Source organism: Polyodon spathula, chromosome 16, assembly GCF_017654505.1.
Source record: "Polyodon spathula isolate WHYD16114869_AA chromosome 16, ASM1765450v1, whole genome shotgun sequence".
NCBI lineage: Eukaryota > Metazoa > Chordata > Actinopteri > Acipenseriformes > Polyodontidae > Polyodon > Polyodon spathula.
The window spans coordinates 35,740,409-35,767,612 of record NC_054549.1 but is presented as its reverse complement, the minus strand read 5'-3'; the positions used below and the strand labels follow the sequence as shown (position 1 = coordinate 35,767,612).

Below are 27,204 nucleotides of genomic sequence, written 5' to 3'. Positions count from 1 at the left end.
GAGGAGAATTCATTTGTTCCATTTTTTTGTTACTGTATTTCCAAATAGTGAATTCCGTAGAGTATGCTTTCTCAACAGGCCTGTGGATGAAATGTTTACATGATTTTATAATTCACAAAAGCAGTTTAACAAGCCTTTTCTAAACATCTCCCTTCTTGTGAAGTAAACACAGAGTGCAGTAGGGACTTCCAGTGGGGGGGTCGACGCCAGGGGAGAATGGAGGTTTATCATAACAAGCATGTCTTTTTTTCAAATTCATCTTAGAATTAAATAACCCAGAATCTTCCAAAAAAAAAAAAAAAAAAAAAAAAAAAGCCCCATTATCTGATTGATACTCAAGACTGTCGTTCCACTTGAGTGGACATTGCTAGGGGAAAAAAAAAAAACTGAAAAACTATAAAACATAGCATGGGAGCAAAGCAACTGAACATCAATCATAACTTTAAAAGCAATGCTTTGTATCACCCTGATCTGTATCTCAGGAATAGCATGGAGGACAGCAGATTTGGCTAGAAGTCAAGTTAGTTTAATATACAGAAGAAGTTGGATGTACAAAGGAGTTCATGTACTCCTAGAATATCTCAAACTGACATTGAAAAAGAGGACGGGACAGCAGGAGTCTATGTTTCTGTCCTGATTCGATTTGATAATGTAAAAGGTTTTTACAGTGATTGGCTTTTCTCGTTTTGTTTGGCTCTCTCAATAGAGGTGGAAAGAAAGTGTTAAATGCCTGGTGTAATGGGATTACATGTATGTTACAGTATGTACGTTAAATACCCGAGGGTTTAGTTTGATTGGTTCCCATGGTATAGTTTCTACAGGGATTGTTAGTTGTTTCAAAGGGTGTTGAACTAAGGTGAGACCATTGAGCTCCCAGCAGTGTGAGCCATTCCTGGCTTTACTGGGAGCTTAAACAGTCAAATTATATTGGCAAACCAAAGGGTGAAAAAGCTCAGGTGGTACTTGCTAAGCTCACAGTAAAAGCTGGAACGGCTCAAACTGCTGTCCAATGGGAGTCATTGCAGCTGTCACTTAAAAAATAAATAAATAAAATAAAACACAAAATTGTTCAAGAACAGAAACAAAGACCTTTCATTGCAGCTTTGGTTTCCTGTTTTAACTCAAGTTAAGTTGTGACTATACAGTAAGATGAACGTGCATTTAACCTTGTACAGTAAGTGAAATTCTTAGATACTTTCTACCTAGTTGTCCTGCTCTGTCCTTGTGTTAACTATACCAAACATTTTTCATTTGAAATTTCCTGTGCTACCGTCAGCCTGAGAGCCCTCGGGTGTGGATGTTAGGAACATTTCGGAGTCCCAAATACTGGTCTCCACAGTATTTTGTTTGTTTTTGTGGTCTAATGTGATGCAAATAATGCGTTTCACAGCCAGTTTATTTTTTCTTAACAAACCTGGTCTCAGGCCAGTGGAGGTTAGCAGCAGGGGTGGGACTGAGGTTCTGAGAGCTGTGCTGGGATTCGAATGCAGGTCCTGCCCTAGACACTGACACGCTGTAATCTTTATGAAACTTTGTGGGTTTTTGTTTTAGGTTCTTACTAATAGTCAGAGCTACCTGATGAGGACTGAAGTGATATTCCTCTTCAAGTACTAATCTTAGTGTTTAAACCCTGCAAATTACGAACTCCTTTAAGTAGAATGTGCAGTGTAATGTCAAAACCAATTATAGTAATTTGAGCTGGCTCCTGCATTTATGTATGGCTATGCTATTTCTGATTTCCTGAATCATTTCCATTGGAATACAGACAAAAAAAAAAAACCTCCTCTTTCTTTCTTGTTAAAACCACATACATGGTTAAAGAAATTGCATTAAAAAAAGAAAAAAAAACCATCAATTAAGAACTCCATGAGATATAAATAAGACTGCTTTTGCATAGCATTCTGATCCATTCCTGGTTTTACTATGAGTTTAATAAGACAGACCTGATATTGTTGCCTATACACTGTGGCTAATCAAGCATGTATTAAAACCAGGAAAGCGTGAAACTGCTATCCAATGGGAGTCTTTCAATCCCTGCTGGACCCTACTGTAATTTTTGTTTTTAGTAGAAAAAAAAAAAAACTCATAATAATACTTACTATAAAATTGACAGTGTGCTTTTCCTAACATGTATCTTTTTCTAGAAGTGTTGGCATGAGAATTCACTTTCATGGGGGGTCAAAAAAATAAGAAACCACCCACTTTTTCATAGCCGTAACTCCCAAAGATCCCCACCCTGTGCTGGTGCCAGATCGCAAGGGAAGGATGCTCCTGAACGGATTAGTGAAGTCCTGCTTGTGATAAACCCTGTGTGAACGCTGAGAGCGGACCCCGCTTCCCATGCCGTGGAAATGTGAGAGTCAGCAGAGGGGTAGGAGGGGTGTCCTCTGCAGTGTTTTGCTTGGCGCTGCTCCCCATTGTTGTTCTGCCTTTTTCTGTGGAAATCTGCTTGGGCATGGACAGGATCACTGAAAGAATTTGGTGGAGCTGTATACTGAGGGACAGGAAAACACTTGGCAAGGGACTGTATCCTTGGGCCCGGGTTCTGGCTTTGACTTTGCCCCACATCAAACAGGCCTTGCTTTCCTATTCAGGCTTCCTCACAGGACAGTGGCTTTTCTTTGCTGTTTGAAGGCTTTAAAACATGTGTAAATAACACTTTTACCACCAACCATTTAGGAACAATCACTCCTGTTCTAAAAGGTTTCCTTCTTCCCTGAGTACTTGTGCTTCCTGTGCTTGTATTGGGTGTGGTTGGTTGCAGATGGGACTGGCCTGAGCATCTCAGGCAGCATACCAATGCTGGCCTAAGCATCCAAATCCAGTTAATGTGTCTGCGCTCAAATCTGCAGAACCTGTGTTAGTATTGAACAAGTCCTTACTCCTTAAAATATGCTTAGATATGGCAAATGGATACTGTAGGCTAGACTAGATATTCAATAAACTGCCAATGCATAGCAGTGTGGCCCGTTCCAGGTTTTACTGGGAGCCGACTGTATTTAGTCACACAGTCTTAGCTAAAGTAGAGTCCAGCGCCCCATGTTCCAGTCCAGTTCGGTGCAATAGGAGGCTTATTCTCATCCTTGTACTGTAGCTCTGACCTGTAGCATTTTTGTACTGTATTGAAAACACAAAACAATTATGTACAGTAATTCTGTACTCCGTGTCCAGATATTAATTTGAAGTGGGTGCTCATGTCTATAAAAGCACTACTAAGACAAATCGATCCTGATGGATTTCAAGGGTTTGCGGCTTATAGCGAGGGAGCTGCCAGATCATGTGTGAATTATTTTCCAGTACTGTACCATCTCCTTCTCAACAGAACAGGGCATCCACTAGGTGGTGCTGTGTGGTAGAAAGATATCAAAAACACAGAAGCTACTGCACCCAGTTATCTGCCATTCTGAATATAAAAAGGAACTAAGCAGGTACAAGGGCTAGATGTGATTATGCTTTTATGTTCTGATAATGCCTTTGTTGTTGTACTGTATGTCTAAAAATATGTTTATCTAACCTGGTTTGCAGTTTTGTTTTGTGCTTGGAGCCTGAATGTGGAATTGACTCCCTGGCCACTCAGGTGTGAGTGGAAGGCATAGTATGTTATTGATGGCATCATTAAAATCCTCTTGACATCTCACTTCTCTTGCATGAATGTTGACAGCACGTTTCCTTGTGTTATTAATACTGTCACCTGTTATGTCTTTAAAGACCAGAACAGCCGACGTTTACTCAGTACCCTCAATTTAGAGCTAATATTATCTGTTAGAAAAACAGCTTTGTAAAGCATGGGGTATCATTTTAACAGTCAAATTTAACAGATAAAAGTAACAGTCAATCGTTCCCTTAGTAACCTTTGTTCATCATTTCATTAGAAAGTGCCATAAAAATGTACATAAAAAAGTTACACGACTTGATTCGTTGGGCGAGTAGCCTCTGTGGAGAGCAGCAGTCAACACAAATTCAAGCAGCTGTTTCTTGTATTGTTTCACAATAGAGAATTGCAGTAGCCCAGTCATCACCATTGGTCATCACCAGCTTTCTGCTGACAGCTCAATAAAGGGTAGCTCCAAATACCCTCAGTCTTTACTCCACCCTGTACTGTTAGGAATGGGAAAAAGAATAGGATCTTAACTTCATGGTCATTGCACCAATGAGCTACCCCACCTGGTGGCACTGTGTGCTAAGTTAAAACACAAAGATGCACAGAAACAGCTGTAGTGAATCACCAAACACTCTCTTTTTTGTCTGCAGTTTTGTCATGAAGTGGCATGGTGTGGAAAATGTAATGTAGTGCAATGCACAGTATTCATAGTCAAATATGGTCTTGGTGTTTTTAGTCTAATATTTCTAGCGCTGTTATTGTTATTGCTACCACAAGTTGTGCTCTTCTGTAGTGAGATTTTCCAGGGAGCAAGGGGTTTTGTCAAATAGAGTCAACGGATTATATTGTTTTACTTTTTTTGAGTTCTTGTAATTGTCTAACATGGCTGGAGAAACATTTAGTGAACAAAAATGTTGTCCAAGCAAGTACAACAGCTGGTGTTTGTGTGTGTGTGTGTGTTTGTCCAGTTCCCAGATATGTTGCTTTGCATACATCTCAGAGTTGGAAATAAAATTCCCATTGCACAGTAGTTTGAGCCATTCCCGGTTTTACTATGAGTTTAATAAGGTATACCTGAGCTTTTTACCTATGCACTAATAAAACATGTGAAAATTGGGTGGAACTGCCATGCAATGGGAGTCATCTTTCCATCCCTGCAGACTGGACCAAGTTTCACATTGTCTTCTTCACTGACGTGGTCCCATGTGACTAGTGGCTTTTCTAGTAGAGAGATTACCTGCATGGTCTGCTTTACATAGGCCAGCCATACACCATTGCATAAAGCTGCTGTGTCAAGAGCTCAAGCAATGCTGTCTGTAAGCTGACTGATTGCTGGCAGAATGGCATCGATATATTGCAAGGTTTTGATTTTCTGTGGTTTGAACACGCTGGGACTTCATACTGTAGCGCCATTCATACTCTTGAGTGTTAGTCATTCTATAGTTGGTAATTGTGTGGGCTATATACTGTAACCTTAACTAAACTCTGGCTGACTCAGAGGCAATGAACAGGGTAGGAATTTAAAAGGTCAGAAATTAGTACCTTCCAAAAACGGTGTGGTGTGCCTGCTTCAAAAAGCCACATAGCATTAAAAAGGGTTCTGTTCATGGCTGTGTAAAGCTGGAATGATTTTTTTTTTTTTTGCTGCTATTGCCACATATTTACCCCCATTGCTGCTCACTTTCAACACGCATAGTATTTCAACAGTTTTTTTTATTGCTATTTACACTAAACCAGGCTGAGAGTTGGGATTCTTTGCATTCCTGCTACAGTGTCCAAGACTGTTTTCACATACTGTACTTTTTTTTTCCACTATTTAGGAAGCCACCGTAATTAGAACATTTCAAGACAAACATACGAGATTACAACAATTAGACAGACTGTGTTTGTTGATAAAATGTGTCATGGAAATATTAGTAAATATTTCCATGACACATTTTATCAATATATAGTAAATAAAAGTATTCACCCCCCCCTTGGACTTTTCCACATTTTATTGTGTTACAACATGGAATCAAAATGGATTTACTTAGGAGTAATTATTTCTGTTTTGTATTTGTAATTAATTTAGAGCAATTTGTAGATTTTATTTTTCACTTTGACATTATGGACTTTTTTGTGTTGATCAGTGGCAGAAACGCCTAATTTAAATCCATTTTGATTCCATGTTGTAACACAATAAAATGTGGAAAAGTCCAAGGGGGGGGTGAATACTTTTGAGAGGCACTGTATCTCTTGCTAGTGTATTAGAAATGAAATCCAGTGCAACAGACCTAGATTTCTCATGGTGGTCATCCAGGCCTTGTTTTATCTCATCTGTCAAAGCAGTCTACTGTGAGGATTTTAACTTGTGCTATTCTTCAAAAGCCAAATATTTTCAGTGCGGTGGAGTTTTGTAGCTGGTGTGCTGCAAAGTGCGTATCTCTCTAGTCTGAGGCAGCGAAACACAGAGGTATATTTGCAAAGTCTGTGTTGCAGTGCATTGTGACACCCAGCTGCTACTTCATGTGACTGTGTTTGTTTTTAATTACAGAGATTGCTGTGCATCAGCAATGCGTTCATGCGGTCCACATTAGTGCAATTAGCTTGTCCAAACAAGGAAATATTCATATGATGTATGTTTTGTAACATGATTGTTGTTTGCCACAGTTTTATTACTGTGCTTTTTTACTGGTTATTTCTATAACCCCTTTCAATGAATGGCGACCTCATGTGAGAACAGATACAAAAAACTTCTTTTTTTTAAAGCTATGTTCAATATTTCATGCATGCACTTACTGGTTCCTTTTAAGACTCGTTAGTAGACGAATCATCTTATATACTTAATAAACAATTACTCTACTTTCTTTTCTGTTACTACCGATGAAGAAACGACACAAATAAGTTGTTTTACATTTGTTTTATTCAACAAAATGTCAAGTGGCTAACTTTGTTTTTTTTTCAAAAAGAAAAAAACAAATAAGTCGTACACTGTGTGCCCTGTTTTAAAGAAGTCTTCACTGCCAACACGGTTGTAATTTGTTTTAGGTTTTAAGATAAGGTTATTGGTCATAGTTGCTACACGTGTGTGTACAGAATCATCGTTTTTTAAGACTGTTTGTTGTACTGATAAGGTTTTGGGTATTTCAGTTTAACAGAGCAGCAGCATCATAAAGTGTTATCCCTAGGTATAAATTACAGTGTCTCTGTGAGCTAAACCCTAGCTGCAGTAGGAGGCTTTAAACACCATTGTCAAGCTTGGTTCAAGATCAAGCTCTTTCAGCTTGTAGACAGCTGCACTTTTAAAATACAGTAGTTAAATGTTCAAATGTTTTAAATAGATAAAGCAAGCCCAGATCATAGTCACAGTGTTCTCCATGATTCCAAAGCAGAGATGTGTGGCGTGCATGTTACCTGTGCACACACAGCTTCCAGTATAACCAGCAGCAGAAGACTAATGGGAAGAAAGTCACCTTGATCTGCCAGCTGAGTCTTATTAGAAGTAGACTTATTTGAAAAAAAAAAAAATATGAAAAATTTATTTCAAGTAACGGGTGGAAAGAGTCCACATTGACCTCAGAAGCTATTTATCGGATGACTTTGTTGATCTTTACATAAAGGAAAGCACCAGCTGATGTTTTGATAAAAAGACAAAAACAAAATAAAACATCAGAGCTGACAATAGGCCTTGATTCCTGTTGAAAAGTGAAACCCTCTGAGCGATGATTAAAGCTTGGAGGTAATTTTGTCAGACTGAAACACCTAAAAGGGTCCTGTGGGGGGAGAAAAAATAAATCTTTCAAGGAGCCATTTACAAAAATGACTGCTAGGGGCACATCTACTTCAGAGGTGGGGGAGGTGATCTGTTATTGAATCATTGCATCGCTGCACCAACAGAAACTTTCATGAGAATAGCATTGATGTAGCTTGCATTGTGCCACAAAACTCCTAAATCCTTAAATCCTTTCGTTTAATGTGGTCCAGTAATCAAAAACCACCTTAAGTTGACCTGGTTTTGATGGGAGGATTAAACAAGGTCTGGACAGACACAATAGTGCAGTGGTGATCTGCAGGAGCTCAGGATTAGATATTGCCAGGAGGAACTAGATTCAAGAAATAGGCAGTCATTAGAGAAGAAATCACTGCAGAGTAATACGTAGTGATGCTTACAAGCTGCCTGCAGTCAGATAATCTATTCTACAAAGTTTGAACAGGTGAAATATCAAGAAGAGGGGCAGCATGCAACCATCAAAGGTACAGTCCTGCATTAAGACCCGCACATATCCATCATGTTACAAATGTTTGCAAAAGCAAGCTAAGGTTTCCAACCACAGGTTTATCTTGGCACGGTGCACGCCTTGCAGCAGTCTGATTGCTTTAGAAATTGATGGCCTGACTGCTCTTATCGGTCAAATTACCACCAAGGAAATCAATGACTTTATGAACTGTGGAAGAAAAAGAATCTGAAGTGAGCCACAAAGCTTGCCAAGTGAACCCAGTTACTCCACAAGCCTTTATTGCTTAATAAAGCAGATGCCACCAGCCACTGTAAATCGTACAATTTATTGGGAGCCTTGGGGACCTATTTTAAAACCCCTTTGCAACAAAATACAAGTTAGCACAGCGAGCAGTGCACTACCACATCCACTGTGCTGTATTCTGGAGCTGGGGACGCATAAGGCATGCTGAGATTGAATTCTGCAAATCTAACCATACCTGGAAGGACCATGCCATTCGCTTGGCACATGGTGTGATCTGATCCTTTTTGTGCCATGCAGACACGGGGGGTGCGAACACATCGACAAGATTCCTTTGGCGCCACCCACACATCCTGCCAGCTGGTCATGAGGGAGTTCCAAAGCTGAGAATTCCATCCATGCCAGTCACACTCGGCAAATCCCATCTCTTGCAGTGGCAGATGGCAGGGTCTCTGCTGTTTTCACATGGCAGGCAGGCAGACAGGCTCGCATCCCATCAGTGCCATTCAAGTATGGCAGGTTAAATCACACAGCTGGTTGACGACTGGTATTTTGGTAGAATGCCATCTTGAAGGTGGAGCCTGCAGCTCTTCTGGTCGCTCTTGCGCTCTCTCTCTCTCTCTGTCTGTGTCTCTTGAGCCGTGTAATTATCACCCAACTGGGGGGCTGTGAAGATTTTTTTTTGTAACCTTCTTCTGCAAACACTTCTAGAATTGCCTGTTTGTGTCTTGGTAGCTTCCCTATAGTATGGTGCTAAATTGATTTTGTCCTTATTAATCCATCCAAAACTTCAAAGATTCTTCGGTAAAAGATTAAAAAATCTATAATAATTTGCTGAAGCTTTGGCAAGCAGAAAAGTGGGTGTTTGTGGTATATTAGTCACTGGTTACGTGTTTAGCTTAATTGTGATCTTGATAGAGAAACTGATTTATACAGAAGTACAATATGTAAGTGGAAAAAACATACTTCATCATAAATATATAGGGTAAAAAAACAGGGTTATAACACAAGTCCTCATATAAAAGTAAGATATGATTACTGAAAACCCTTGAATGGATGAAAGCTGTTCTTGTTGAGCAGGAATGTATTATAAGACAGCAGGTTTCATTTGCAAGTAAAACCTGGTTCTTATGTACACAGTACACACTTATGTAATTGAAGAATGATTAATTTAAATTCCTTTGTGGAAATCATTCCTTGTCTCTCGTCTGCTAATAACAATAAGTCTGACTTGCTATAAACGTTAGTGAAGTGCAGTCTAGTGCTGAATGAAATGGCATTCTCCTGCAGTAATTCTAGCTCCAGACTGCACAAGCACACTAATGCGTCTGTGCACACAGTGATGGCTGTTTAAGCAAGCCTGCAACAAGAGGGGTATATTCATTACTGAATTAGGTCACCTGAAAATGTAAATGGAAGTCCTGGCAAAGTAAATGCTTAACTGCTGAATTGTATCATTCATCTCCCAGCCATGCCTGCGTCCAAAGGACTAAGGATTTGGCTCTTCTCTTTAAAGTAGTTTGCAAAGCTTTGCAAGGAAAAATATCATAAGAAAAGGTTTGTTTTAGATAGATAGTTATAGGTGTGCTGACTTGTATCAAATTAATGGAATTGTAACACCTAACAGCAGCTGTATATCTTAGTTTAGAGTTCAGTTTTTAAGTACAGCAGAACGGTATGGTGGAATGGTATACTGTACAGCCACCTGCTGTAGATTAAAATAAATTGATGTTTGAAATACAGCAGTCAGTACTACTTTTTGGTGATTGATTAAAAAGGAGGATTTGTTTTTATTTTTACACAAGGAAAGTGGCAAGTGAATGGAATGGTCTAGCAAGCGACTTTGTTGCTGCTAAATCACTGGGGTCCTTTTTAAGACAGTGTTTTGGGGTCATTGCTGGGCTGAACTCCTTGCGTTCTTACTTTTATGTTGGTGAACAAAATTACAGCTGTATTGCTGTATTCTCAATTAAAATACCTTGCAACAACATGCACGTTTGCTTTTGCTTGCAGTTTAGTTTTAATTAGAAGTTGCTGCCTGCTTATTTATCAAGGTCAAAATCAGGAGAGTGGAATAATGAAGGGGTGCGGAGGGCAGTAAGCAAGCTGAGGTGAAACTGGAGGAGTGTGGTGTTCCAAAGGACAAGCGGGTCATCCCTCTTTAAAGAGAAGCCTGTTCTGTAATTATTTCCCTGGTTAATGAAAAACAGTTGTTTTCAATATTTGCAAAATTGATCAAAACTTGTTTGTTTTTTGCAAATGAGAATCAGATGCCCCTGAGCAGTGTACTGTATCCAAGTCATTACTGTACAGAGGGGCATCAGTCTACTTTCAGTTACTCCCTCTCCAATACAAGACAGAAGAATAGCTTTTTTTGCAGCCAGACCACAAGAACAGGTTGTTAGAGGCCTTTATATTGACAAAGGGATAAAGAAGTGAGACTGTCTAGCTTTACCGTGACGTGACTCAAATATGGGAATATCACAGGGAACCTTGTAAATCCTTAGGATGTGGGACCCAGTTTCCTGTTTGACTCGTATTGTAGGCTTGAGTCCTGCAGACAGTCTTTCACTGGCTTGACAGACAGCAGCCTCCTTTGCTGTTGGTATCTGCCAAGGATTTTTCCTAAGCATACTCAGGATGCGTAGTTAGGCTTCTGTAGATGTTACAAGTCACTTTTATCTTCTCCCTGAAGTGTTAACTACTCGTGTATTGTGACAGAGAAGGGCGGTGTCCATGCCTGGTGCATTTGATAAATGCAGCTTAGACTGCATGATATTTGAAGATGCAAAGGTGTCATATAATTATTGGTGCAGAATAAGATTAGAAATTAGCCTGATCGAAACCATGGTCATGTGTAAAAGGTAGTGCATACACTTAATTTGTAAAATTGGTGCAAAGCAAAAGAGTATAATGGAAACATTTTCTAGCATTGTTCTTTGTCGGATAATGTTCACATGATTCAAAACCCATAGCTTTGATGCAGTACATCTAACATCCATTCATCCATTATCATTAACCGCTTAATCCTTTACAGGGTTGCGGTGAGCTGGAGCCTAACCCAGCAGACACAGGGTGCAAGGCAGGACTACACCCTGGACGGGATGCCAGTCCATTGCAGGGCACCACACACACACAGGGCAATTTAAAATGACTAATCAACCTGAACAGCATGTCTTTGAACTGTGTGAAGAAACTGGAGTACCCGGAGAAAACCCACACAGACACAGGGAGAACATGCAAACTCCACACAGACAGACCCCTACCAGAATTGAACCCAGGACCCTGGTGCCGTGAGGCAGCAGCGCTAACCACCGTGCCGTCCGAGTACATCTGCTGTTTGGGATATATGTTGTGGAAGGGCGATTGCCCTGCACAATGGGTAATTAGTGTTTGATGTAATTTGTATGTGGGAATGGGTTTATTGTGTCTTTTCCTTTGGAGTTGATTTGTGCAATTGAATTATTGTTTACAGATGGGCGCTTGATTGAGACTTGCTGCCTGCTAGGCTTGGTTGAGGGGAAGGGCAGCAAGTGATTGGCTGTGCTGGTCTTCAATCAGCAGGTGGGCGGGTCTTGACTGAGTGCCTGTCAGTTCAAAAACATCCGCGGCTACAAGGCCATGAGACTTGGCGCTGCGGAGGTCTGGAATCCCGCTGGAGACTGCTGACTACTGCATGGGTTAACCAGGGTCAGGGTTCCAGCATTCACGCAAGAAGAAACTGCAGCCGCCAGCGGTCGTGTGTATACTGGGGCAGGGTAGGAACGGAGTTTAGTTTTAGGCAACAACAGCCTACAGTATAGAGAGAAGTGTAATCCACCGGGTTCTCCTGTTTAGGGTAGTAGAGCTAGCCGTTTTTACGGCACCTTTTATTTGTAGTTTTTTGTACTGTGTTTTATTTTGCATTTTTGTACGCCTTGCTGTATTAGTCCTCTGCGTTCCCATCGTTGGTGACGTCACATGACCACTTTTATTTACTTTCTTTCTGTTTTGTTTATTAATAAATCCTGCACGCCTCTGCCGGCGTTTCAACTCCACCTCCATTGTCTCTCTGTATGCTTAATCAGCGGCTACCCACACATGTGACATGAACAAGACACCGTCAACACACACACACACACACACACACACACACACACACACACAATATATTCATTCTCCTCTTGGGGGGGGAAACAAGGTATTCCACCAAGGCATGTTCCACTGAAAGCCTCCTTAGCTGCATGATATATTAATGATGTATTGGAATTGTTTGCACTTTAAGTTTTCTTTTGCAGTATCCCCTCAAAATGTAAACATACAGTCAACTGTCAGATAGGAGGACATTAAAGCTGTCCCAACACTGTGTTGCTTTTCTTTATTTTTTGTTAAACCAAGACTGTGAAAGCCTAATTTCCGTCTTTGGTGTTTCCCGTTTTTAGAATTGGTGAAAGGTGAAGGATGGCACTTATGTGAGGCTGTAGCTCGCTGTGTGTACAGGCAGAAAAGGGCATCCCCACGCTGCTGTGCCAGCATGTATCAGCCCTGACGCGACGGGGATGTGAGAAAAGTGCAAACATTGCTCGAGCTATACCCTGGAACAACTTGACAGTGCCCAGTAAGTCCATTGGACAGTCTCTAAGCGATAGGATAGGAAGACAAACAGGTACAGGTTTATTTAATATAGTATTTGCTCTGTTTGGTGTATCAGGTGAAAAACCTTAAGATGGGCAGTATTTGAATGGCATCAGGTTATCCCTACGTTCTTCTTAACTGTATTGATTTGAGATCCTGCACACGATGTCAGTTTATACTGTAGCTGTATTATTCCAGCGTTATACAAGATGTTTGTCTATTGTGAAGGGCAATTGTTTTTCTTGTGAACTTTGTATTAGAAGTAGAGAACCCTCCGTGTCAAGAGGGTGTTTTTGTTTAAGTGCATGCCTGTCCCAAAGCGCTCAGCACGCCGCTTTACTGGCTTTGAAATCAGCTGCAATGGTTGACCTTGACGTTTCTGTGGATAACGGTCCAATCTCAAGAAAGGGTTTCAAGGGTGTTTCATGGCTTCCCAAACCCTTCGTTTGGTGGGCCTGCAGACATGCAAATTACAAGAGTGGAATAAAGGCAAGCAATTACTGTCACGACAACTAATCTCTTACAGGCATATTAAAAACAGTTATCTTTCAGCAGTAATTTAACTACAAGGAAGTGACTCTGCAAAAAGCCCTCTGCATGCATTAGGACAGCAGCTCGATGTCCTGATGTCTGTAGGGTTCTGGAGTGCTAGATTAGATATACATTCCCTATATACTACTCCTGACGGGGTATTAAGTGTAACTAAGTACTTCTATCTAAGAACATTCATTTCAGTAACATATGGATAAAATTGATCTCTGGATAGGAGATCAGTTTGCATCACTGCTGCCAACCTGGAGACTAGCAGTTCCTTAAATATGTTCATCAGTCCAATTGCAGGTAATCGTCTTCACAGAAGACCACCTCTCATTTAAAATTTTAGGTATTGACTCAGGTATTGACTCACAGTTTTATCATTTCACACGTGTGCCAGTAATTCATACCATGGTCGGTATGCTTCCTCTGATGAACCTTAGTGAGGAACTGGCACTTAAAGATAATTCAGAAAGAGCTGCAACAGTACAGCGTTGCAGGTGAATCTCCTCTGCGGGTCACCTTGGTGAAGTGTAGTCCCGGGGTAAATGTGACCAGTGCCTAAAATAGCACTAGCTTCTGAGCTGTGTGAAGTATCGAGCATTTTCTCTCGGCTCTAGATTCTATTATTCTAGTGCTATGTAAGGTACACTTACCCCAAATGACCCTAGGACATAACCTACCAGTCCATACAATATACCAGTAATATGTATAACATCTGATTGTATTATTATTATTATTATTATTATTATTATTATTATTATTATTATTATTATTATTTTAACCAGATCTAAGTAGAACTGTAATTTCATAGATAAACTGAGAAGCAGTAGCAGCTGTCCAATGGAATCCTTTTCCTAGTTCAGCTCAGTTCAATGCAAATTAACTCCTTTCAGATCCCCTCTCCTCTGACACTGCCTGTGGGAAAGCTTGTATGCACCAACAATTAGGTCTCTACTTTGCAAAGTGTACCCGAAGAATGAAATAAATAATGCATGCACAGATAGGCAGCAGCAGCAGCCATTTCTTTAGTAGGGTTTTTTATTATTTTTATTTCAGCCTTAAAGAAGTCACACAAATTATGCCAGCTTGAATCTTGAGTGAAAAAAAAAAAATTCCTAGCTCCTCTCCTTTTGCCAGCATTGGTCAGCAGTCTCTCTCTCTCTCTCTCCCCCCACCGTCATTTGTTTCCATGGCAACCATTCTAAGGCATTATGCAGGCTGAAAACTACTTTTTCCTCTTTCATCGTTGCTACCCAGCATTGTTAGGAGGCTCTGTGTGTGCCTTCAGCATTGAATGAAGCCTGAAAAAAAGAAGCTTGTCAGAGCACATTTTAGTTGGACAATTGTGTTATTTTATTTGGGGGGGAGGACCTAAACAGAAGAAATCAAGACAACCTTAGTGTGACCCACTGTGTACCTACAGCACAAACTGCTGCATGGAAAAACCAACCCAGCTTGATTCATTGATTGGAAGTGCTGTGGTCTGTGTGGCTAGTGGGCTAGTCATAGATACATACATATATATATATATATATATATATATATATATATATATATATATATATATATATATATATATATATATATTTGTTTTATTCTTGCGGAGATGAGAGAAGCTGTGGCATGAAGCTGCTTTTGGAAAACAGGCAGATGGCTGGCCGGGCTTAGCTGGTGAGTTGCTTGGTTAGCTTTCATACTGATCTGTTGCAAGTACATGTCTTTCTAGGATTGGAGTCTGAGTTAAGATGGTGCCTGCATTAGGGCTAGATCTACAGGCATGTTCCTTCAGCAGTTATGTGTGGTAAATTTAAAAAACAAAAAAGTCTTCTTACTGCATGCTGTTGTTTTAATGTGTAATAACATTTTTATAAATGCACATTGCTTTAGTACAGTATGGAATTTGTATTTGTTTATTTTTTATACATGCTGGGCTTTGGATTGTCTTCAAAGAATTTTTTCAGGGTAATGCTGCATTTTGTTTTGCAAGATGATTTTTCATGTTTAACGCATGTGGAAATAATAGATTGCTGCCTGTTACATGAAGTGTAGCTTGGGGTGTTGCGGGCTTTCAGTTTCCTAAATTAAAAAGAATGAAATAAATGATAAAAACGGACTCGAGGAAAGCTTTCCATTGAAGGTGTTTTTCTAAGTGACTCCAAATGTGTTGTTTTACCAAGACTAAAACAAGCTTAAGCTTTACAATAGTACATTGGGGTAGATACTGTGTATCCCAGGCACTTTGCTTATTTATTGCTAGTATTTGAAATGTGGCAGGTGTTTTTTTTTTTTTTATAATTTTATTTTGCATTCAAATTAAACAACAAATAAATATATAATTCGTAAATTGCAATTTTCTATACACAATCATACAGGGCTTAGCATTTTAGTGAAGGTATTTCACCGTTTATGTATACAGAGGATATACTATGCAATATTTTATACAATGCTTCATCCAGATCCAAGCAGCTGGTATCTTAAAGCAGTGCTGTGTCTGGTTCTGGAGAGCTTGTGGAAGGGTTGTTGCTGAAATTAAATCTCTGCCTCAGTGCTGCTGTGGCTGGTTTTACCACACACAACCCTTTAACAGATGATTTAATTTTGATGCTGCCCATGTGGAAGCAGATCACTGGTTGTTACAGCAGGCCGAGCACCCTACATGGGCCGTAGTGTTTCTGTGGCAACCAGAGCACCAACTGCAAGGATCTTTAACACATTGCGTTACATTCAAGCCTTGCCAGTCTAATAACTGACCTTTTAACCTCAGATCAATCAAAGTTGAACTTAGCATGCCACAGAGTTGGGATATAGAGTTCGACACATTTCTCATGGGAACTCATGGGAAGGTATATAAATATGTGCAATAATATAAGAGTGATGATGATGATCAGTATGAGCTTTGTACTGAGGCTCATTACAATATACAGTGCCTTGAATAGGACTCATGGTAATTCTGACCTATTAATGCTGTAATATTTTGGGTTTCAGGTAAAATAGTCAAGGACAAGGGTCTATGGGAGTTTTTTTCCAATGGATGCAAAGTAGGAGAAATTACCTGAAAATGTGCTAAATTGCTCAAGGTGGCCTGTACAATATAGAAATGCAGCAATAGAATGCGATGTCAGGCAAGCTAATTTCTATAAATGTACACCATGGTAGTTCCATTTAAGTTGTAACAACTTCCACACTTCTGTAGTAAATATTTAATTTGTGGAGCTGTCACTTGTTGACAGAATTCCCATTTTATAGACCCTTGTCGTGTTTGTTTTCTGAAGTGATCTTTTTATAGAAACATGTGAGGATTGTGATGTACACGCTAATCGTGGGACAAAGCTTGAGCACAACTGCTATGCATTTTGTGAAAGTACTATTGTCATGTTGATAAAAAAAGAAGGAATTGTGAGACAGTCCATAAACCCCTTTCTGTAACTTAATGAGGTTACTGCAGTTTTCTTAATTCGCTTGTAGATGTTTGTGTGGTTGCCTCAGACTCTACACACAAGACACATTTAAATGTGCTTTATTCTCAATTTTTAATTAATAGCCTATAGAGTGGCCACAATGTTTGCATTCCTTCATTAAAACAATGATATCAGTGTTTATGGGTCACAAAGCACTTAATGACCTGTTTTCTTACAGAGATAACACTGTCTTATTTTAGAAGCATTCACATACAAAAGATAACTTTTAAAATAATAGTCAACATATTTTTTTCCATGTTTCTCTTTTGGTGTATTTAAAATGTAAAATATTATAATTATTATATTGTAGTTTTATAGATCTGTATTCAATAATAATATAAAAAATGGGATTCTTTCAGTTTGAAACTAGAGTTAGCCTAGGGATGCTTTGAAAGAGGTTTTTTTTTTGTGCATTTTCCCCCTGTTTTTTTTTTTTTTGTCTGTGAAAGATTGCTGCAGGCAAACTTTTTGTATATTTTTTACTTGATGTGTGGTTTGGAAATACATGGGAAATTGTTCCAAAGCATTTGGAAAGCTCCTGTCATCAACTGCCATCAGGATACAAATATTCGAGCAAACCACAGAACGAAATGATCCAGTTTCCAGAAGATCACTAGGAGCGGTGTCTGCACATCACGCGTCTTCAGACGCTGCAGTATTATTAGTAAGCCCCTTTTTAGTGGGTTTGTTTGAGTCCAATTCCTCCATTTAATTGCAAACTTAAATGACTGCTAATTGCACTGTATTGAATACTACGCGATACATTGTAGCTAAAATGCATGGTGCCTATTTCTGCGTTTCTTCAAAATTGCAAAATGATACAGTATAAAATCAAATTAGATTGTATAAAAATTAGAATGAAGTCCTACAATATTACAAACATACACAAGCTCATGTAATCATTGTTCAAGCAATGCAGATGCAGTTCTTGTATTTTTCTGTTGTCTTCATTCGGCCATTTGTTGCTGCTTCCCATGTAGAACAGCCACATTTCCAATAATGCTTCCAGACAATGAATCATTCAGGCACATACAGGTGTGAGCAGAGCACTTTAAACACGAGCTTTAGATGACAGCACAGGTGTAAAGTGATAAAAGGAGAAAACAGCCTTTGAAAATGGATATGATGGAAATTATTAATAACGATTATACATTTGGATTATACAACAAGCAGTTATCCTGGTTTCTGTCTGCTTCCCAAGGGAATGTATATATATGACAATTACTCCCATAGTACTGTGCTGTTCTCTTTGTGTATTGAGAATAAACAGAAGGTTACATTTTAATAATTGCAAGATCTCCATTCAGTACAGTACAATGCAGCAGTGGTGTAGTGTAATAGTTAATGTTGATGCCATTCTCCAATTTAATAGTCAGGGCGTTTTTCATAATTTTATGACATTACAAACAAATTAATGTGTGGTGACTTTTAAATGAGATTATGTATTATTATCACTTCATTGGAAGAACACAGCCAAAGGATGAGAGAGTGTTATTTATTTCCGCTGCAGGCAGCTTCTTTGAAAATGAAGGAAGCACCCAATTGGACCTGCTCTATTGGGAATGCTTTGTAATCTTTACAATGGTGATTCTTTGTTAGGCATGTTGTGTTCCTAGTAGAAGATCAATTGCATCTGTTTCAGACTCTAAATGCTGTGTTCATTACATAGATCTTCCCCAGTAATGCTGTGTGTGAATTTGTTACCAGCTGCAGCATAGAAAGCGAGTGTGTGAATACTTTCCATCTCACAATATCATTAGATAAAGAATCACTGTATGCAATAACAAGCAAATTATAGTGATAAGGGCATTGGGTTAATGATGATATCACCTGGGATTTCCCTGTAATGAGGGGAATAAAACGCAAATTACTAGCAATTTCTAATAACAGTATTTAATTACTAGTGATTATTACCCTTTCAACTGGGGTTGCTCATGTCAATGCACCTGGGAGCTATAAATTGCTCCAAATTTGAGAAGGAGGCCACAGTGTGAAAATAGCAAGCGTTACTCAAAATTGATTGGTGGGCCATTGCATTTAATAATTTATTTATTTATTTATTACATAAATAAAAACAGATCTGTTGCAATTCCCCTACAGTTTTTAAGTAAATCCTCTTGTCAGTGGTTTCGGAGAAAAGTGGTCGTTTACCACATTTCAAATCAAGGCATCTGACTAGCATAGAAGTTTAAAGAATGCGGCTTTAGAGTTTCCATAAAATTGGTACCCAGTGTTTTCTTGGAAGTTTAAAGCTGTAGCTCGAAGTATATTACTTACTGATTTGAGCAGACTAGACTTGGTGGGCTTAATTGTTCTATTTTAGTGCTAAAAGTTTCACATTACCCTTGTGGCAACGTTTGTGCTCGTCTGTTATGCATAGTTCAGCAGCCAGTGAATAATTCTCTTCTTGATCATGGATCAGTAAACTAGAGCAGTGGACGCAAGGGGATAAGCTACTGCGTCCGCGGAGGATTGAAAATCTGCATGACAACGTACTCTGCATGTTACTTTCACATTATGTACACTTGTTATTAATCTATTATTTTCCCCGGCTGGATTGCACAGTATCTGCACCTGGTTATGGCAAAACCAAGCCAAAAAATCCCACTGAACTTTTTATGCACAGTAGTTAACAACATACACTGCAGAGCAGAACAGAGACAGGGTTTGCACTTGAAATGCCCTTGCACTTGAATATTTTTGTGGCTGGGCGACTGCTGGAAATGACATTTCTGATTTTTTTTTTTTTTAGATCATCCCAATTCAACACCAAGCTTCCAACAGTGAGCTGAACTTTAATTGAACTCCACAGGGTTAGCCACTGTATATAACGCTTCAGGCATGTGATGTACGACATGTATTTGGCAGTCAGGATTTTGACATTTCATTATTGTTACTATTTTTGGTGCAATTGTACTACTAAATATTCTGCTATTGAGACCATTCTCCCTGTGCTCAGATTTAGAATGTCTACAGCAGCAACACTTTCAATACATTTATATCACAGCTTGGTCGCCCGAATTGTGATTGCAGTGTGCATTGTGATAAAGGATCACAAGCAATACATGTCCACTCGTAGTCTTGCCGTCACGATTTGAGGTATATTTTAAACCAACAATGCAAAGCCTTTTTTGTATTAGCTTTATACAGCAGACACTGGCAACTCTTGCAAAATGGAAAACTTCCTTTTATATGATTGCAGCATCAAACAGTGGCTAGAATTAGTTGCTATTATTATCATCAAAACACCAGTGTTAGAAACCTTAAGAGCAAAATAAGAGTGGGTTATTGTTAGTGCAAATGGAGAAAGGACCAAGTTCCAGATATCAGACATGCATTTTTGTAGCCCATGCTTTGAATGTTCTGAGCAGCGTCGTATGCTGAAAATCGCCTTCCATACATTGACTATTTTATGAATGTGCAATTGCATTTTACCTTCATTGTGATTTAGGTTTATGTGACGCTGCAATACCTTACCTACAGCACAGTGCCCAGCGTTTATTATTTTTACTTGGCTGATATGAATTCCTATTTAACATTATTTTTTATTTTAATTAGCAACTTATTTGTATTCACTTCTAATAGGTTACTTGTAGCATAGTAAGGTGGCAAGAGGGAATTGCATCACACAGTAGGATTCATCAACATAGGGTCTTAGAAATCCAATTTTTTCTGCCTCTGCAGTATTTTACACTCATCAATAATGACATTTAGTTGTCTCCTCTCTCCCTTCCAAGCACTCTGTTTTCAAATTAGGTCATCAAACCTACAAGCATGCAGACAACGTCAAAATGGCATTTTCTTTTTTAGTTTCTATACAAACATATGGCAGGAGATTGAAACAGTATTAGTCCTAGTCATCTATATAAAAATAAAACTAATTGTATGTAGCATGACTGAGGGATAACTAGTATAACATGGAATCTCTTTTTCTCTTCTTTGTTTAATGGTATACAGTATGTTCACTTTTCAACAACAACAAGAAAACATGGATTTTATTAAAGAAAATAAAAAACCCAGAAGATACAGTATCTTACTGTTTGTCCAGTTGGATGCCCCCTGTAATGGGCTCTGGATAGTTTGTGCATGTTGCTTGGACTGTATTGCATGTTAAATAGGGCATGATTTGTCAATACAGACAACAAAATGGTCCAAACTGCGGAAAAGGCATTCAAAAGCTGCAATTTAATGTTAAGCAGCAGGATGTGCTTCTCAAGGAAGTGACTAATTGCAGCATCAAGCTGTTTGGCAGGCAGCAGGACAGGCAGGAAAAGCAATAGGAATGACAGTTAATGACCTCCTGTCAGCAGCATTGAAACAACCGTTAATGCTGCTCTGGAAAAGTGTTGGATTAAACCATCAAAGCAGATGATTGCCCAAACAACCACACTAACGAGAATGCGACTGTAAGCAGTTCTGGAAAGGGCAGTTTTTTGTTTTTTGACACGTGGAAATCGATTCTGCAAAACATCTGTCTAAATATTTGCACAAGAACTGGCTGTTGATTACCTCTCATAGGAAATAATCATTTTGAGTGGAGATATGTCCTCAATAAATAACCGTAATTATCTTTTATCAGGTGTTAAATACTGTACATTGTTGTATCACCTTGATAATCTATTGAGGATGTTTTTAAAGCTGAGCTATTTTTTTTTTCATGTATAACATTTACTGATCAAGCTATTTAATATAAAGACATACCACTGTTTAGTCTGTAACTGTTTTACCACTAATAAACCACCTTAACTCTAACTATGTTACCGTAGATACCAATCCATTATATCTGTCACACATTTATTCACTGACTGCATGTAATCAGTGGGGCAAGTGCTGACTCCATTTCTTCAAGGAGCTCTGTGAAGTAAAAGAGACTCCATCAGACCAGCAGATCTGTGCCTTAGAGCGGCAGCCGCTTTCAAAATCTAAACACGCTTATTTTTAATTCCATTCGACCTACATTCCGCTAAATTATGTGTGAGCATTCCACTGTACTTATGCCATATTCATGTAACTTATTCTGGTTCCGAATTTCAAAAGACCCAAGTTCCATATCTGTCAGCCAAAACAGTCTCCAATAATCTTGTCAATAACATTTTTATATTTATTTTTGAGATTGATGCAAGAAATATCTGTGCAAAAACAAAACAAAAAAAATCCTGAATATTAATAGTGATTTCCACATGAAAGGCCGACAGCAGAGGTTTATATAATGTAGTAGTCAATACTTCATTGAGTGGGGTGCTGGAGGGATTCTGCAGATTGTTACAGGATTCCTTTATTAACTGCTGTGTTTCTTTTTGCAACATTTCCTTATTTGTACATGCAGTGGGGATGTAGACCTTACATTGTTTAAAATAATTAAGTGAAGGATTTGGCCTGGAACACTAGTAGCCTTTGTTTTATGATGAACTTGCATGGGAGAATGAGCTAATTTTGATTGACTGTTCATGGTCCACATCATCAACTTGACATAAACAAAACCTCAGAAACGGCCGCGATATTTTATACCAATGGTTCTACCCCATTTCAGTTCAGCGCGGGCAGCTTTAAGTTGTAGTTCTCATGACAAGAAAGACACTGCAATAATTATGTTGTGGGTAATGCCAGCCAAAGTTAATCAGACCTTGACAGATTAAACAAGGTGTTCTTGCCCATACAGCATACAATAAATGTCAGTGTGATGAGGCTTTTGTTCCCAGATTTATCCTGTGGAAACGGCTTCTTAAGAGAGAAAGGCTTTTAAAATGCTGGAGCCGGAACTTCCTTTATTACCTCAGAACCTACGTCCTTGCTTTCACATTGCTGAGACTGCTGGCTACAGTATTTCTCTGGGTTCTGTCAAAACACGTCAATAATTACAAAAAGGTATTGGTTGTGATCATGCCATGTAGTCAAATACCGTAATCATGATTTAAATCCATCATGAGGCGTTGGTAAGACAAGAGATAATAAAAAAATTTAAAAAAAGAATTAGAATGATAATACTGATACTGCTGTGAAGAGAATTTGAAATGTAATTCACAAGTTGCATCTGAACTTAACGTGTCTTCTTACTTAAAGGGTTAGGAAACATTTTAAAAAGTCACATTTACAAATAGTCTCATATATAATGCATTCCAAAAAAGCCAAGGTCAGAAAGCTTGTTACTGCAGGAATGCTGTTTTATAGATTGAACACATATTGGCAGTAATGAAGTCAGTTGTGATAAATGTGAATTGCAGCTCATGTTCCTTTTAATCATACAGTAGACAAGCACTCCTCAATCTTTGCTTTCTGTTTTTTTTTTTTAAATGTGAAATGACGTGAATCACTTCACAATATCTTCCACTCAAAGAGTAGTGTATTGTACTTGTAGTGGCAAACTAAGTGTGGTTTTTGTAATCATGTTCAGGGCTATTCTTTTCAAAAATAACTGTGCAGTTTCAAAATGTTTCCACCGGGTGGCACTGTGCCCTAAGTAAATATAAAAAAACAGTTTGGATTTTTAGCACACCAAAAGAAGACAAGTTTATTTAAAGGTTCTTACAGTACCTGTTTCAAGTAAAAATACAACCTGTAGCCTGTATTTCATGAGAGTGTAAAGTGTTTTTAACACAATGGATGATGAGATCAAAAATTCATTACCAAATAAGCACCTATTTTTTGTAATTTTAGCAGCCTTTGTTGATAACATCTTAAACTGCATGAACCACGCATATAAACTGCATTTTAAAATAAGGATTGCTTCCTGGTTATTCCCAAGAGACTGTCATTTACATTTTCAAAGTAACATTATCTTGCTGTATCTGCCAAGAAAGAATAGCACTGATACTGTAGTCTGTGAAGCGTGCCCTGCTTCTGACTGTACAGTATCTGCAGCACATTCTAAATTAATGCATCTGTCAAAATCTGTAAAAAAAATTAAATAAAAAAAACCTTTCTACTATTAGCATTCAGATAAAAAGGAATCCACTTACAAAGAGCCAATTCATCTTGTTTCTTTTTCTATGCATAGAAATGACCTAGGTATTCTTTTTGCTAAAAATATCAATTTTTGCAACATTACAGTGGGATGTATTGAACCTTGGTGTAAAGCAGAGATTGATGTTGTTTTAATTCTAGTTTCAGATATGTACTTTAAATGGTAAATGCCCGTTGTAAAACATGCCAAGTTCTATTGTAATTCTCTCAGCAGCAGCAAATCCTACTTTATCACTGATCTCTGTATTTGTATAGTGCTTGGTTAATGAGGAGGTCAGTACATCCCCCCTGTTGGGTAAACACCAGCAGGGTTGAAGAATGGTGTTTTATTAACACTGTATATCTGACACTGTTTTAGTTCATTTAAATACACTCGTTATGGGATGTTGTACCTCCACCTATACCATTGGGTGTTGCTCTTTAATTAAACCCAGGCTCCACTTTTTGGCTCGGCGCTCTGCAGGTTCTCTCGTATGCATTGTGTAGTTTCCACTCCAGTACTGTGCTGTACGTCTGTGAACGTGATAGAGGGTAAATACTGCAGCAGTTCCACCTCCCCTTAATATAGACAGATAAAAGAACATTGCAGGGTCTAATTCTGCACTAAACAATAACACAGGCTGAATAACAAAATAACTATATGACACAAATATACTGCATTTCTATTATAGAACAAGTATCACTGTGTGCCATATAGTACTGTATACATTGTCAATTATATTATATATATATATATATATATATATATATATATATATATATATATATATATATATATATATGCAGTCTTATGTCAACGTGCTGGGAATCCGGAGGAGTGGCTAAGAACGATACAGATCACCTTGGAAATAATATGATTTGACGTTTAATTTCTAGTAGCCATGTGTTCAACCAGGCGCAGTTCTACTAGCTTGCTATGGGAACCTCTGAGTTCACAGTGTGCTCTTCCTTCCATGTGTTTATCACCATTCACAGCAGTTAATTTAAATGTTTTGTAATGAAGTGCCTGTGCTCGTACTGCACTGTACAGTATGACCGTTTTAGGTACACCTAGTAATTGTAAAAAACCTGCGAAACTGAGCTGTTGAGTTGTGTAGTGCTGTGTTTGCCATTTTATTGTGCTTCATCACACACTGTCGTTATCTGTCCCATTTGAGATTATTTTGGCAACAAGTTTCTAAGTCATGACGACGTATGTTCAGTGTTTATTTCACATTGCCATTGTAATGTAATGTACAAGAGCCTCGCCTGCAAGTCTGCACGTGACTCTGGTCTGCAGAGGAAATCTTGCGTTTCAGCTGAGCCAGTTTGGTAAGTATGAAGAATATTGTTTTGCTGCCATGGGAACGTGGTTTTACAGGTGTGTAGGTGAGGGAATCCTGCAAGGTAACAAAAATAGTTTCAGTTAAAGCAGGTGATGTGGCAGCTGCACTGCACCAAGAGTGGAACAATTGCAGTGTAATTTGGAAACGGTAAACTGTTGAAAAAAGGAACAGTTCTATAGGCTGCTCTTGGCATTGGAAGTACAGGTTTGAAGGAGAGACTATTCTGAGACATGTAAGTAGGTGAGTTTATTACATTTAGCCAATCTACTGGTGGATTATAAACATGTTTACATTCCTGTACAGCACACACAGACAATGGTATTCCTCCCTGTGTATTTTCAATTATTTTTATTTAATGCTCGTTGATAAATGTGTCAGTATGCCGTGAGATTGCATTATTGCAAGAGGATAAAGCTCAGTGATTTCTCTATGTAATAGACAGTCAATCAAAATAATGCAGCAGGCATACAAAAAGAAATTGTATAAAAGGAAATCTGTGGTTTGTTCTACAAAACTGTTTATATTTATTTAAGGAGAACAGTCTCTTTTGAATTGGTGTTCTTTGTTTATTTCTGAGAGGAGATGCTGTATAGGTAGAAACACGCCTTGGGTAAGCGCTGTAAATGCCCTTTGTTTATTAAGTAACACTTAACTATGCAAATCTGTAATTGAGGTAATGTTTAAAACAGACCTCGATTTCCTGCTGAACTCACAGTGAAGCAGAACAGATCTGTTCTGCAAGTGCTGGACGACATGAGCTTTTCATGTTTTCATCTTCAGATATTTTTTCATTTTGACTTAGCCAAGAAAGAAAAGCATCATGCTTACCATGTTACAGTAAATGTACGTATTTTGTGTGATCTGCTGTACATAACTTCTTGCAGTGTTGGAGATCCGATCAGTGCGCTCATTAAGGCACGAAATGAAATGTTTGTCTGCTTAAGAAGTTATTATGAAATGTAATGGGAATGCTTGAAACATAAATAAGAGTGTAGTTTAGCTCGGTAGCACACCCATGCAGTGTATGTGCCTGCCGCCCTTGCTGTCACAGAGGGATCGGTGCCCTGATGAGCATGTTTTGGTGCAAGCTGCTCTGTTGATTTGGTTTTGTTTTGGTTGTCGGTGTTACTCTTTGTACATAAACAAGTTGGTGTTTTCATGTAGACTGTATTGTATTATCTTTATCTATTGCCCCAGAGCATGACTATTTTTAGGAAGTCTGTGCAGTCCTGGTACTGTATTGCTGCACGAGTTGGTCATGCTGCTGAAGGGGTATTTAGGGGGAACACTCTGTGTATGTGTCCTCTTGCTTCACATCTCTATTATATATTGGTGCATGTAGAGTATGTAGTACACCAACCACAAAACTAGCAATTGCTATGTTTTGTTGTTTTCAGCTTCCTAATAATGATAGTTTTGTTTCTGCTAGAGCAGTTTCAATCTCAGTCTAGGATTAACACAATGGTCAGTTAGCATGGGGTATTACAGTATGGGTTGGTTTCACTGCTTGACATCAAGGTCTGTGTTGCATTAGACAGACAAAGAAAGACATGCTTGGTTGGTAAGAGTTCAGGTTTGTTTACTAGGTTTACGTTATGGCAGCTTGTATTTTACACTATATAATATATATATATATATATATATATATTATATATATATTGTAAAAGATTTCCACTTAATTTTAGGTTCGTAGCCCCTTTTATACAGACCCGACACAAAAAAATTTTAAGCACTTGCATGCAATTTTCTTATTTACAGAAATAAGTGAAGTCAAAACAAAAACAAAAACCTAAGTCACACATGGAGTACTAACTAAACTTTGTACAGTCCTTAAACTAACAAATGGACAGCTAAGCTGTTTACCAGTCACGAAACATTAACGTTACACCACAACGTCTCATCTCAATGACAGCCTGTCTCTTCACACAGACTGGAGTCTGCCTAGAACTAACTTTTTGTCCTGTTAAATACCTGCCTGTTAATTCCAGACAGGTGACACAAATGACCTTAAATTAAGTCAATTAGAATAAATAATTACACCCGTGGCAAACACAGCCACACACCACATTTCTCCAGCAGGGACAGACATTAACCCTATCCCAGCCAACCACCAACACATTTTTTTGAGGCAGGGATCTGCCCTGCCACAGTATAAGCCAAAGAAAACACAAGACTGCATGGATACTTTTGTATACAGTATTTTCTCCTGGTACAAATAAGGAGAAAATAATTATTTGTCGCAGTGCTATGTC

The 27,204-nt window shown here is 38.6% G+C and overlaps 1 protein-coding gene across 4 annotated transcripts in view; it reads left to right on the top strand.

Moving 5' to 3' along the window:
* LOC121328727 (FYVE, RhoGEF and PH domain-containing protein 3-like) overlaps positions 1–27,204 on the top strand; it is a 55,593-nt gene that overhangs the window by 2,147 nt on the left and 26,242 nt on the right. Inside the window, exon 1 of one of the 4 annotated variants that reach the window (XM_041273729.1) lies at positions 19,431–19,450. The exons of 2 other annotated variants lie outside the window; for them this stretch is intronic. The gene's annotated coding sequence lies outside the window, so the exon portion shown is untranslated. Of the gene's footprint in view, positions 1–19,430; positions 19,451–24,870; positions 24,939–27,204 lie in introns of those variants that run through there. One more of the 4 variants, XM_041273728.1, reaches the window with a different exon arrangement.